Raw genomic sequence first — 11,132 nt, 5'->3', positions numbered from 1 at the left:
GCACAGAGCAGGGCTGATCAGGGGGTTGGGGCGCCTTCCCCTGTCAGGAACAGAGCAGGGCAGATAGGGAGGTTGTGGCCCCTCCCCCTGTCACACACAGAGCCGCAGGGCGATCAGGGGGTTGGGGAGCTCCCCCCTATCAGGCACAGAGCAGGGCTGATTAGGGGGTTGTGGCCCTGCCCCCTGTCACACACAGAGCTGCAGGGTGATCAGGGGGTTTGGTCGCTGCTCCCTGTCACGCTGATCCCAGTTCCGGGAGGCCTCGCGGCTCCGCTGATCCCGGTGCTGGGAGGCATATTACCCTTTTACTATATAGGATAGAAGCCTGGTGCACAGGTGGGGGCCAGCTGGTTTGCCCTGAAGGGTGTCCTGGATCAGGGTGGGGGTCCCGCTTGGGTGCCTGGCCAGCCTGGGTGAGGGGATGATGGCTGTTTGCATCTGGTCACACCCCCTTCAGGGTGTTGGTCCCGCTTTGGTGCCTGGCCAGCCTGGGTGAGGGAATGATGACTGTTTGCATCTGGTCACACCCCCTTTAGGGTGGGGGTCCCCACTGGGGTGCCTGGCCAGCCTGGGTGAGGGGCTGAGGGCCGTTTTCAGGCTGGCGGGTGACTGAAGCTCCCAACCTGTCCTTTTTTCCTTTTTTTTTTTTTTTTTTTCTGGGCCCGCTTTAGCTCTGAGGCTCAGCTCCAGCTATGAGACCTCCGCTGCTGAAAGCAGGTTTCTGGCCTTTGTTTACCTTCTGTATTTAAAACAATGTTGCGCTCCTACTGGCTGAAGCCCGGGGTTTTGTTTAGCTTCTATATTTGTTACAATGTTGCATGGAGTGCAGCTGAGAGGCCGGCAAGGCAGGCGGGAAGCTTTGCTTCCTCCGTCACTGAAGCAAGCAAGCCTTCCTTTTCACTTCAGCTGCCTGGCTGCCGGCCGCCTTCTTGGTTGGCAGTTAATTTGCATATCTCACTGATTAGCCAATGGGAAGGGTAGCGGCTGTACGGCTAATTACCATGTTTCTCTTTTATTAGATAGGATGTTTTTTCTACCCTCTTGGTCCAGTTTAAGTTTTCTTGCTTTTTTTCCTACTCTATTGGACATTGATATTGCCATCCCTGCTTTCCCTTTACTCTTCAAAATGAATTCCACTGTGCCTTGAACATAGTTGATGTTCAAATATTTGGAGAGTAATTGAATGAACATATACATATGTATACCTATTAATAAGAATGAGAAATATAAAAAGTGAATTAAGAAAATACACAGCCAATTTTCCATAGAAGAGCCAGCAGATTCAGCATATATAAGATATGTGAATGTTTGCTTTTAACTATCTGAATCCTCACGTACTTCCTTATAATAACATTAGTTACTTTTACAGTTTAAGAAGCTGTTGATAGCTATATAACCAACCAAACATTTCCAATAGGCAGCATTATATGAAAGAAATGCAGGGGTAGTAATGTTTAATCACAGCTCTTTTTTTTTTTTACACTTAAAAATAGGACTATTGTTTATTTGTGGTTCACTTACTTGACATTTTAGTTTTCTCACTGTTTTTTCAAAATAATGCATTTTACAAATAAAAAAATGCATATCATTTATAACAGAAGATGCCACACGAGTTTAGTAACTGAATCATTTTTTGTTTTCATCTTTATAAGAAGACTTACATATTATGCATAAATATTTATACACAAAACTTTTTTAAGTGTATGAGATTCATTCTATTAAAAAGGACATGAGGAAAAGGTCTAATGTCTTAAAGTTTATATTTTTTCCTGTCAAAGTATTTCATTTTCTGAAATACATTGAAACAAAACTGCGCTAAAGGGTATTGTTGAAGAAACTGTAAGAATGAGTCAAGAATACAAGTGTGAGCTATTCCCAGATAATATGTGTGATTTCCCTCTGGTATTAAAAGAAGAAATAAAGATGGTTTAAAGATTTATTGAACATATCTATACAGGTACAGTGCCATTGTAGATCTGAAATAGTTGGTATTGGAAGCCAAAGTCTCTTCTACTCATATAAAATGATACAGAATATATTAAGTATGAAGATCATAAATAAACTAATTAAAGACACAACAAAGTATACTTTAAAGTTAAATAATATTTTTGCTTTCAGTCAGGCTAAATTACCACTTTAAATGAGAATTTTCTCCAAAGCATATTTTAATCAACTTATTTAACAAATATTTATAGGACTAAGCCTTTGTGCTAGGGATAAATAGTGAACAAAGTGAAAGCCTCATCGTTATTAAACTTGAAGTCTTGGGCTTATTCCATTTAATAATGTATTTCTCCATTTAAAAAATCATACTTAGACTCTTCTTGAGGTGTAATCTTTGAACCATTAAGAAAAGTCAAGAGCCAAAACCAGTTTGGCTCAGTGGATAGAGCGTTGGCCTGCAGACTGAAAGGTCCCAGGTTCGATTCCGGTCAAGGGCATGTACCTGGGTTGCGGGCACATCCCCAGTAGGAGATGTGCAGGAGGCAGCTGATCAATGTTTCTCTCTCATCGATGTTTCTAACTCTCTATCTCTCTCCCTTCCTCTCTGTAAAAAATCAATAAAATATATTAAAAAAAAAAGTCAAGAAAACATAATGTATGAGAGGCAATATTTATTAACTTATTGTCCAGATACTTTACAGGGCTTTATATATGTTATATATTAGTTACTGCAGACTTATAGAATTTAGGTTCTTATGGGTTATTGGGTCCATTTTATGTCTAAAGAAACTAATGTTTAAAGACTTCTTAAGTCATTAATGTATTTAAGAAATATTTATTGAGTTCTATAAATATTTCTTGAATAAATTAAATATATACTTAAAATGAATATGCATGATAGTGGTTTGACAATCATTTACCTTATAAAGTATTACCTCTGATCCCCAATATTTCCAGTATCCACCTGGCACCATAAATAGTTATTGTAGTATTATTGGCCATGTTCCCTATGCTTACTTTACATTCCCATGAGTACTTTGTAACTACCAATTTATACTTCTTAATCCCTTTACCTCTTTCAAACAGTCCTTAGACCTTATGGAAGCAACCCAGTGCCCATCTATAGATGAGTGGATAAAACAAAAAACCAAAAAAAACACACACACAAAACTGTGGTACATATATACAATGGTATATTACTCATCTATAAAAAAGAGTTAAATCTTGCCATTTGCAACAGCATGGATGGACCTAGACAGTATTATGCTTAGAGAAATAAGTCCTATAGAGACAAATGCTTTTCATTCTTCAACACCATGGATTATAAAGTCATCTCATAATAAATTGTCAGAATTCTATAGCTACACCTTTGCTCAAAAGGGTTGGAGAGAGAGTTTTCAACCCTCTCTTCCATATGTACTATATAATTATTTTGTTCTCAATGTACCAATTTTATCTATGATTATATTCCAGAGACTCGCATCTATATTTACAACCCAACATTTTTTTTCTAAAGCTCTCCACCTGAATATCTCATTATCTATACGCATGTCTCACAGACCTTGATTATCTCACAGACTTGTAAAATTTGACCTGATAAAAGTATGTGGATCCATTATTTTTTACTCCAAATCTCCTTATCTTCCACTGCCTCTTTTCTATTTTCATAAGATTTCTTGTATGTCTCCCTTCCCCCCTCTAGTCCTTTTGTGACTGCCTAAGTGAATCGCCATTTCTACTTAAGTAGTACTTTTCTCACTGCTATCCTGCCTCCTGCTTGATGAACCTTTCAGGAGTCCCGGAACAAATGGTGCTCTTGTGTCTGCCGGGCATGATTCCAACATAATACCTGTCATAATCTATGGTTTACTTGTTTTGTATGTTTACAGTCCACTCCTATGCTAGAAGTTCTTTGAGGATATGAGGGTATTGTGGCTTTGTAATCATTGCATAATGACAAGTAAGTAAGAGATACAATAATAAATAGAAAGGGTAAAAGAATGAATTAAGAGTCTCTCTTAAAACTTTTGGAAGTTCTTTGATAAAAATAAAAACTGGAAAAAAGTCAATGTATGCTCATTCAGATTATAGTTTCTTTGTGCCTGGAAAACATTGTCATTTAATTTAAAACACTCGAGTTTTTGCTTATTATTGGTCAAAACTGAGTTTTTATAATAAATATCCACAAGGACCTTATTTCTCTTTCCCATCTTGCAAAATGGCAGGCGGGTAGAGGGAGAACTGAGAAGCTGGATACTAAGGAGAAAAAACCTGAAACCAGGAAGGTTGATGCTGGTGGCAAGGTTAAGAAGGGTAACCTCAGGGCCAAGACACCTAAGAAGGGGAAACTCCACTGCAGCCGAAACCCTGTCCTAGTCAAAGGAATCGGTAGGTATTCCTGGTCGGCTATGTATTCCCAAGAGGCCATGTAAAAGAGGAAGCATTCAGCATCTAAATCCAGGATTTGAAAGAAAAAGGAGAAAGTTCTTGCTACTGTCACAAAACCAGTAGGTGGTGACAAGCATGGTGGTACCCAATTTCACCAAATGCCTAGATATTATCCTACTGAAGATGTGCCTTGAAAGTTATTGCGCCATGGCGAGATATCCTTCAGTCAGCTTGTGAGAAAACTGCGGGCCAGCATCACTCCCTGGACCATTCTGATCATCCTCACTGGGTGCCACAGAGGCGAGAGGGTGGTTTTCCTGAAACAGCTGAGCAGCGGCCTGCTACTTGTGCCGGGACCTCTATCCATTAATTGTGTTCCTCCGCATAGAACACACCAAAAATGTATCATTGCCACCTCCACCAGAATTTATATTAGTGTGTGAGCATCCCCAAACATCAGTGAAGACTGATGCTTACGCCAAGAAGCAGCTATGCGAGCCCCAACACCAGGAGGGTGAGCTTTTTCCCATAGAGAAAGAGAAATACAAGATTACAGAGCAACACATTGTGGATCAGAAAGCCATGAACTCACTGATTCTGCCAAAAGTCAATGCTATTCCTCAGCTCCAGGGCTGTCTCCACTCCGTGTTTGCTTTCACAAATGGGCTCTATCCTCACAAACTGGTGTTCTAAATTTTTCACAAAGGACCTAATTAAATAACTGATTTTTTTAAAAATAAAAAAATAAATACCCACAAAAATAAAAGGCTGAAGAGAAGAAAAATGAAACTATTAAGTCCTCTTATTTTTCAGTTTGAGTCTTGTCCCCAGTAAAGACTGAAGTTATATAAAGACTTAATAAGTGAGCTTTCTGAAGATGGCAGGTAGGTAAACGCTGGTACTCCTCGCCTCCCACAACCACATCAAAATTACAACTAACATACAGAACAACCATCATTCAGAACCACCTGAAAGCTGGCTGAATGGAAGTCCTACAGCTAGAGAAGTAAAGAAGAAAGCACACTGAGACTGGTAGGAGGGGTGGAGGCACAGAATGGGCTGGTCCAGAGCCCACTTTGGGCATTTTTTTAATCCAGAGGGAGATTGTCCCTGTGGAGGCCGCCTTAAGGAGCAAGGCGTCCGAGCCCCACACCAGACCCCCCACCCAGGGTCCCAGAGCTGGGAAGAGAAGTCCCCATAATTTCAGGCTGTAAAATACAACAGGGATTGAGGCTGAGGAACATGGAGGCTGCTGGAGACCCAGCTGTACCTATTAAAGGGCCAGGCATGAACTTACTCTGACTCACTTCTTCTGAGGTCCAGCACCAGGAGGCGTTGGGGGACCCAGACACATACAGGGAGGAACTGAATTATCTGGCATCAGGGCAGGAACTTGAAGGTGGCATTCTACCAGAAGGAAGTGTTCTCAGGGGTCATTGTTCCTGTGCTGAGACCTCCCCTGTTGCAGGGCTGACTGGCAACCATATCTGAATCCCCATCAACCTGAAACACACTGTTTGCTCTGCCCTGGTAATTCCCTGAAGCCCTGCCCCATCCAATTTGCAGCCTCACCCAAGCTATTTGCAGCAGCTTTTCCATATGAATGGCCTGTCCAGGCTCAGGCTTCAGACTTTGCTAAAATGTCTCAAACAAGGTGCAGCTGATGTCAGCATGCCCCAAACCCAGCATTAAAAGGCCCAAGACTCTGCACCATCACCAGCCTGCCTTGCTTCACAGTTGGGCTTTGCCTGGGCACTTCCAAACCCAATACAAATAGGAGGAAGCTGCAGATATCTCTGTAGCTCCTGCCAAGTGGCCCCAAGCAGTGGCTGACTTTGCACCTCCCTGGAGACACAAGAGCCAGTGCACCTGGTGGACAGCTTCAGACCATTCCAAGTTATAACTCTACACATCCATAAGCAACAACACACTCAAGGGACAGACTCAGTGAGCACCATAGCTCCACTAAAGCAAGTCCAGTGCCCATATTACTGTCAGTTGATTTCTCAACAGAAATTATGCAGGCCAGAAAGGAATGGCAAGAAATATTCAAAGTGATGAACAGCAAGGACCTACCACCAAGATTACTCTACCCAGCAAAGGATCATTTAGAATTGAATGTCAGATAAAGAGCTTCAGCAAGAACAACAAGCTAGAGGAGTTCATCACCACCAAACCAGTATCACATGAAATGTTTAAGGGAATTCTTTAAGAAGAGGAAGAAGAAAAAAAAGAACAAAAAATATGAACAATAAAATGGCAATAAATACATATCTATCAATAATTGAATTTAAGAATCAAAATAAACAAGAAATCTAAAAAACAGAATAAACTGGTGAACAAGATAGAGTCAAAGGCATGGAAGCATAGAACAGACTGATGATTCTCAGAGGGAAGAGGGTAGGGAGAAGAGATTAAACAAAGATCTTATATTTATTACCTGTGGACACACAAGACAGTAGAGTAGTGAAGGCCTAGGGCAGGGCAGGACCAGTGGAGGGGAGAAGTAGGGGGAGGGGGAGGAGAGAGACATCTGTAATACTCTCAAAAATAAAGATTAAAAAAAAGACTTAAAGGCTTATTAATTACTAGAGGCCTGGTGCACAAAAATTTGTGCACTCGGGGAGGGGGGTCCCTCAGTCCGGCCTGTGTCCCCTCCAAGTCTAGGACCCCTCCGGGGATGTCCACCTGCTGGCTTAGGTGCGCTCCTCAGAAGATCGGGCCTAAGCTGGCAGTCATACATCCCTCTGGCAGCTTGGGAGCCCTCAGGGGATGTCCACTTGCCAGCGGCGATCAGGCCTAAGCTGCGGTCGGACATCCTTAGCACTGCTGAGGAGGCGGGAGAGGCTCCAGCCACCACCGCTGTGCTGGCAGCTGGCAGCCTGTCTCGTAGCTGAGCAGAGCTCCCCCTGTAGGAGCGCATTGACCACCAAAGGGCAGCTCCTGCATTGAGCGTCTGCCCCCTGGTGGTCAGTGTGTCTTATACTGACCAGTCATTCCCAGTCGTTCTGCTGTTAGGGTCAATTTGCATATTACCCTTTTATTATATAGGTAATAGCAAAAAATTACTGTTAGCACTTATTTTGTGCCAGGCACTGTTCTAAGCATATTATATACATTAACTGTTTCCATCCTCACAACAGCTAAATACGGCTGATATTATTTTATTTCTTCTTCTTTTTCTTCTTCTTCTTCTTCTTCTTCTTCTTCTTCTTCTTCTCCTTATCCTTCTCATTATTTCTGATTTATAATGAGCAAACTGAACCCAAGAGGGCTAATTCCCTCCCAATGTCAAACAGCATATATAAGATAGAATAAAACTTAATTATTTTTCATTAAAAATATTTATTTTTATCCTGTTTCAGGCACTCTTCTTTGTACTGGGGATACAACAGTACAAGACAAAGTCTCTGTATATGTGCAGAATATTAGATAGCAATGTTCTATAACAGTGGTCAGCAAACTCATTAGTCAACAAGCCAAATATCAACAGTACTTCTTCAAAATAGATTCGCCCAGGCTGAAAACCAACTTCTGCGTATGGGCCACGAAGTTTCAATCACTCTGTACATGCATGCCCGAACGTGGTATTTTGTGGAAGAGCCATACTCAAGTGGCCAAAGAGCCGCATGTGGCTCACGAGCCGCAATTTGCTGACCACGGTCTATAATACACAGTAAAGTAGGTAAGGGGAAAAAAGGGGTGCCTAGATTGGGGAAGAGTGGCATTTACCATTATATACAGAGTAACCAAAGAAAGTCTTTCTAATAAAAGCAGAGACATGAGGGAAGTAAGCCAACCAGATACAGTGACCTTGGGGAAAAGTATTCCAGGGAGTTGGAATAGCAAGTACAGATTCCTTCAGGTAGGAGCATTCTTTGTACGTTGAAACAAGAACAGCATGGCAAGAACCCAGTTAGTAAGAGAAAAAAGAGTGGTAGAAAAGGAAGTGCCAAACCCTATGAGAATTTCTAGTTAATATAAGCACTTTGTTTTTTTAACTCCTTAAAATGAAAACTATGGTAGGAATTCAAGAAGAGGGTTTTGAAACATAATCTCACTTCTATGCTAACAATCACATTGGCTGCGTTGTTGAAAATAGACAATGGGGCAAGAGAAAAAGAAGAAAGACTATTTAGGAAGCTATTTTAATAATCCAGATTAGAGATGAAGTGGCTTGGATCTAGATGGCAGTGGTAGAGGTAGTAGTTGATGATAATTCAAAATGTTGAGTTCTAGTTATAATTTCAAGGCAGAATTTTCTGCAGAATTATGTGTCTTAATATGTATAATTTAATGTATTTGGTGTTTATTTATGGTTGACTAATGTCCATATATAAAGCAAGAGCAGAAGGCCAGGGATTGATGAACTATGTCAATTATCTAACGACTAAGAATAACAGTATTATAGAACCATCTCTTAGAGGGTGAGCATAGGTAAACAGAAGTTGTAGAGGCTACTATGGGGTTCTAGAATGGCCCAAGTATACCAAAACCGCATGAGAAAATGAAATAATCTCAAGAGAGCAATACATTAACAATATGCACATCCTAAAATTTAAAAAAGAAAAAGCCATTGTCAGTAATTTTACTTATCACAACTATTCAGTTTGCTGCCATAACATTTTAAAACTTAAACACATTTTTTTATAAACACCTTATATCAGGGTTTATTACAGTATTTTTTTACTTCTCAATTGTTTGACATTGTCTTTTTCTCAGGTTCAATGTGAAGACGTTTTCTGTCTTAAAAACATCAGAAACACTGAGTAGTAGATTAGCTGAAGAACATCCAGAGAGTTTCATTTATATGAACATAAATGGTAATGTTTTACAGTGCTTAGACTGTAGTGGAGTTTGAGGTTTCATACCAGGCAGAGAAAACCTGGGTAAACTATTAATAGTTTAGTATCTCATTTCCTGTGGGAATGTGGCTTCCACTTGAAGAGGAGAATATTATAGTCTTACTTAATATAAAATTCATATATTGTAGAAGAGATGTTCAAGGTCCCAGTTGGGTTTTCCTGAATTTATTATCTTACAAGGTAAAATACAGGTGCATCTTTCATGAAAGGAATAAACTTATTCTATAGTAGTATCTGAGGCTCTTCAATCAACTTATTACATTTTGATGACAATATTAACCAATGAACAGAAGTCAAATAACTAGAAGAATACAGATGAGGTTAAGAATTTATTGATGAATAGCAACAGAACTCAAAACTCAAAGATGTTTAAGAAGCAAATATTTCAGACAAACTGTGTTAAAAAGCGAATATTTATTTCAAGATAGATTAAAGCTGTTTATATTGAAACATGCCATTAAAACATTCTGCTTTGGGCCAGTTATGTTAATTGAACTAATGTTTTAAATTCCATTTCTGAGGTAAAAAAAAATCTCTTAAAAATCTTCATAATATTATCTTCCATATAAAGTGATTCTTTGACTAGGACTGAAATATTTAGCCAGAACATAATAGTGATCAAAGAAAGATGTTTGAGTATAATAGGTAACTACTAACTTCTTAATTTAGCCTTATTTAGAGAGTATATGATAAACAACTTTTGTAATATATGGTTTCTCAGCCATAAAACAAGTTTTAACAAGAGAAGCAAATTAGATGTGTGTATGTTGGAATATGAGGATTAATAGGGAAGAAATGGGGCAAAGAGGTAAAAACAGCTGACATGGAGGCGGGGGGGAAAGCTTACTATACAGAATTACAAAATGATGACCTTCTTAATGACAGGTTTTCCTAATGATGATCTTACATCAACAAACTTATAAGAGGTCTGAACATAACTCATCTTAAAAAATAGATTTCCATCTGTGGTAGGTGACAAAACATGGCCACAAAAATGTCCCATCCTTGAATGCATGTCGTTTTACAATGTGATGTGGCAGCCTCTCTCATGAAAAGTCTGATCCTTCATTCTCTTGAATAAGGGAAGGCCTTTGTGACCAATAGAATGTGACAGACATGATGTTAGCTTTCAATATAGTCACGCCCACCAAATGAAAAATATAAAGAAATTCAAAAGAATTTGCCTACATTCTTGAGTGAAAAATCCTAGTATGTTATTGGAGGCAATTTATTTTGAAGCCAATAAATAATACATAATTTATAAAATCATCTAAGAAGTTGCAAAATATTCTTTGATGACTCTAACAAAATACTGTGCTGAACACACTAGTTTACCAATCTAATTTTCCTAGCCTAGTGTTTGATGTTTTTAGAACATTGAAATAAATATTAGCTTTATCTTTAATAGCTTGAGAATAAAAATCACTACGAAAAGCTAAAGATTTTACACTTTTCAGTTTTTGAACTTTTAATTAAACACCAAAAAAAAACCCCCTTCAGATGTTAGTTTTATTCTTCCTGATTTAAATGAGGTCATATATCCTTTTAAAAAAGAACCAGATTTATACCAGTGAATATGAGTGGTGAAAGCTGCACAGGTAAGTGGTGAAAGACATCCCCAGGCAATTAACTGAACACATAAAGGAAGAAATTAAAGAGTGGGTGGAAGAAGAGCTGCATATTTTTGACAATAACTTCAGATGTTAGTTTTATTCTTCCTGATTTAAATGAGGTCATATATCCTTTTAAAAAAGAACCAGATTTATACCAGTGAATATGAGTGGTGAAAGCTGCACAGGTAAGTGGTGAAAGACATCCCCAGGCAATTAACTGAACACATAAAGGAAGAAATTAAAGAGTGGGTGGAAGAAGAGCTGCATATTTTTGACAATAAAACAATAGGAGATGGTTTTCAGTTTGGTACAAAAAAAAATA

At 39.2% G+C, this 11,132-nt stretch overlaps 1 protein-coding gene and 1 pseudogene across 1 annotated transcript in view; both read left to right on the top strand.

The window, feature by feature from the left end:
- The window catches only part of LOC102244404, a 7,834-nt pseudogene extending 2,809 nt beyond the window's left edge, over nucleotides 1-5,025 (top strand).
- FOXP2 (forkhead box P2) overlaps nucleotides 1-11,132 on the top strand; it is a 572,606-nt gene that overhangs the window by 82,534 nt on the left and 478,940 nt on the right. The window lies entirely within an intron of this gene.

The sequence above is a fragment of the Myotis brandtii genome, unplaced genomic scaffold, assembly GCF_000412655.1.
Source record: "Myotis brandtii unplaced genomic scaffold, ASM41265v1 scaffold162, whole genome shotgun sequence".
NCBI classification, from domain to species: Eukaryota; Metazoa; Chordata; class Mammalia; order Chiroptera; family Vespertilionidae; genus Myotis; species Myotis brandtii.
The sequence above is the reverse complement of the archived record's forward strand: the minus strand, read 5'-3'. Positions and strand labels throughout refer to the sequence as shown.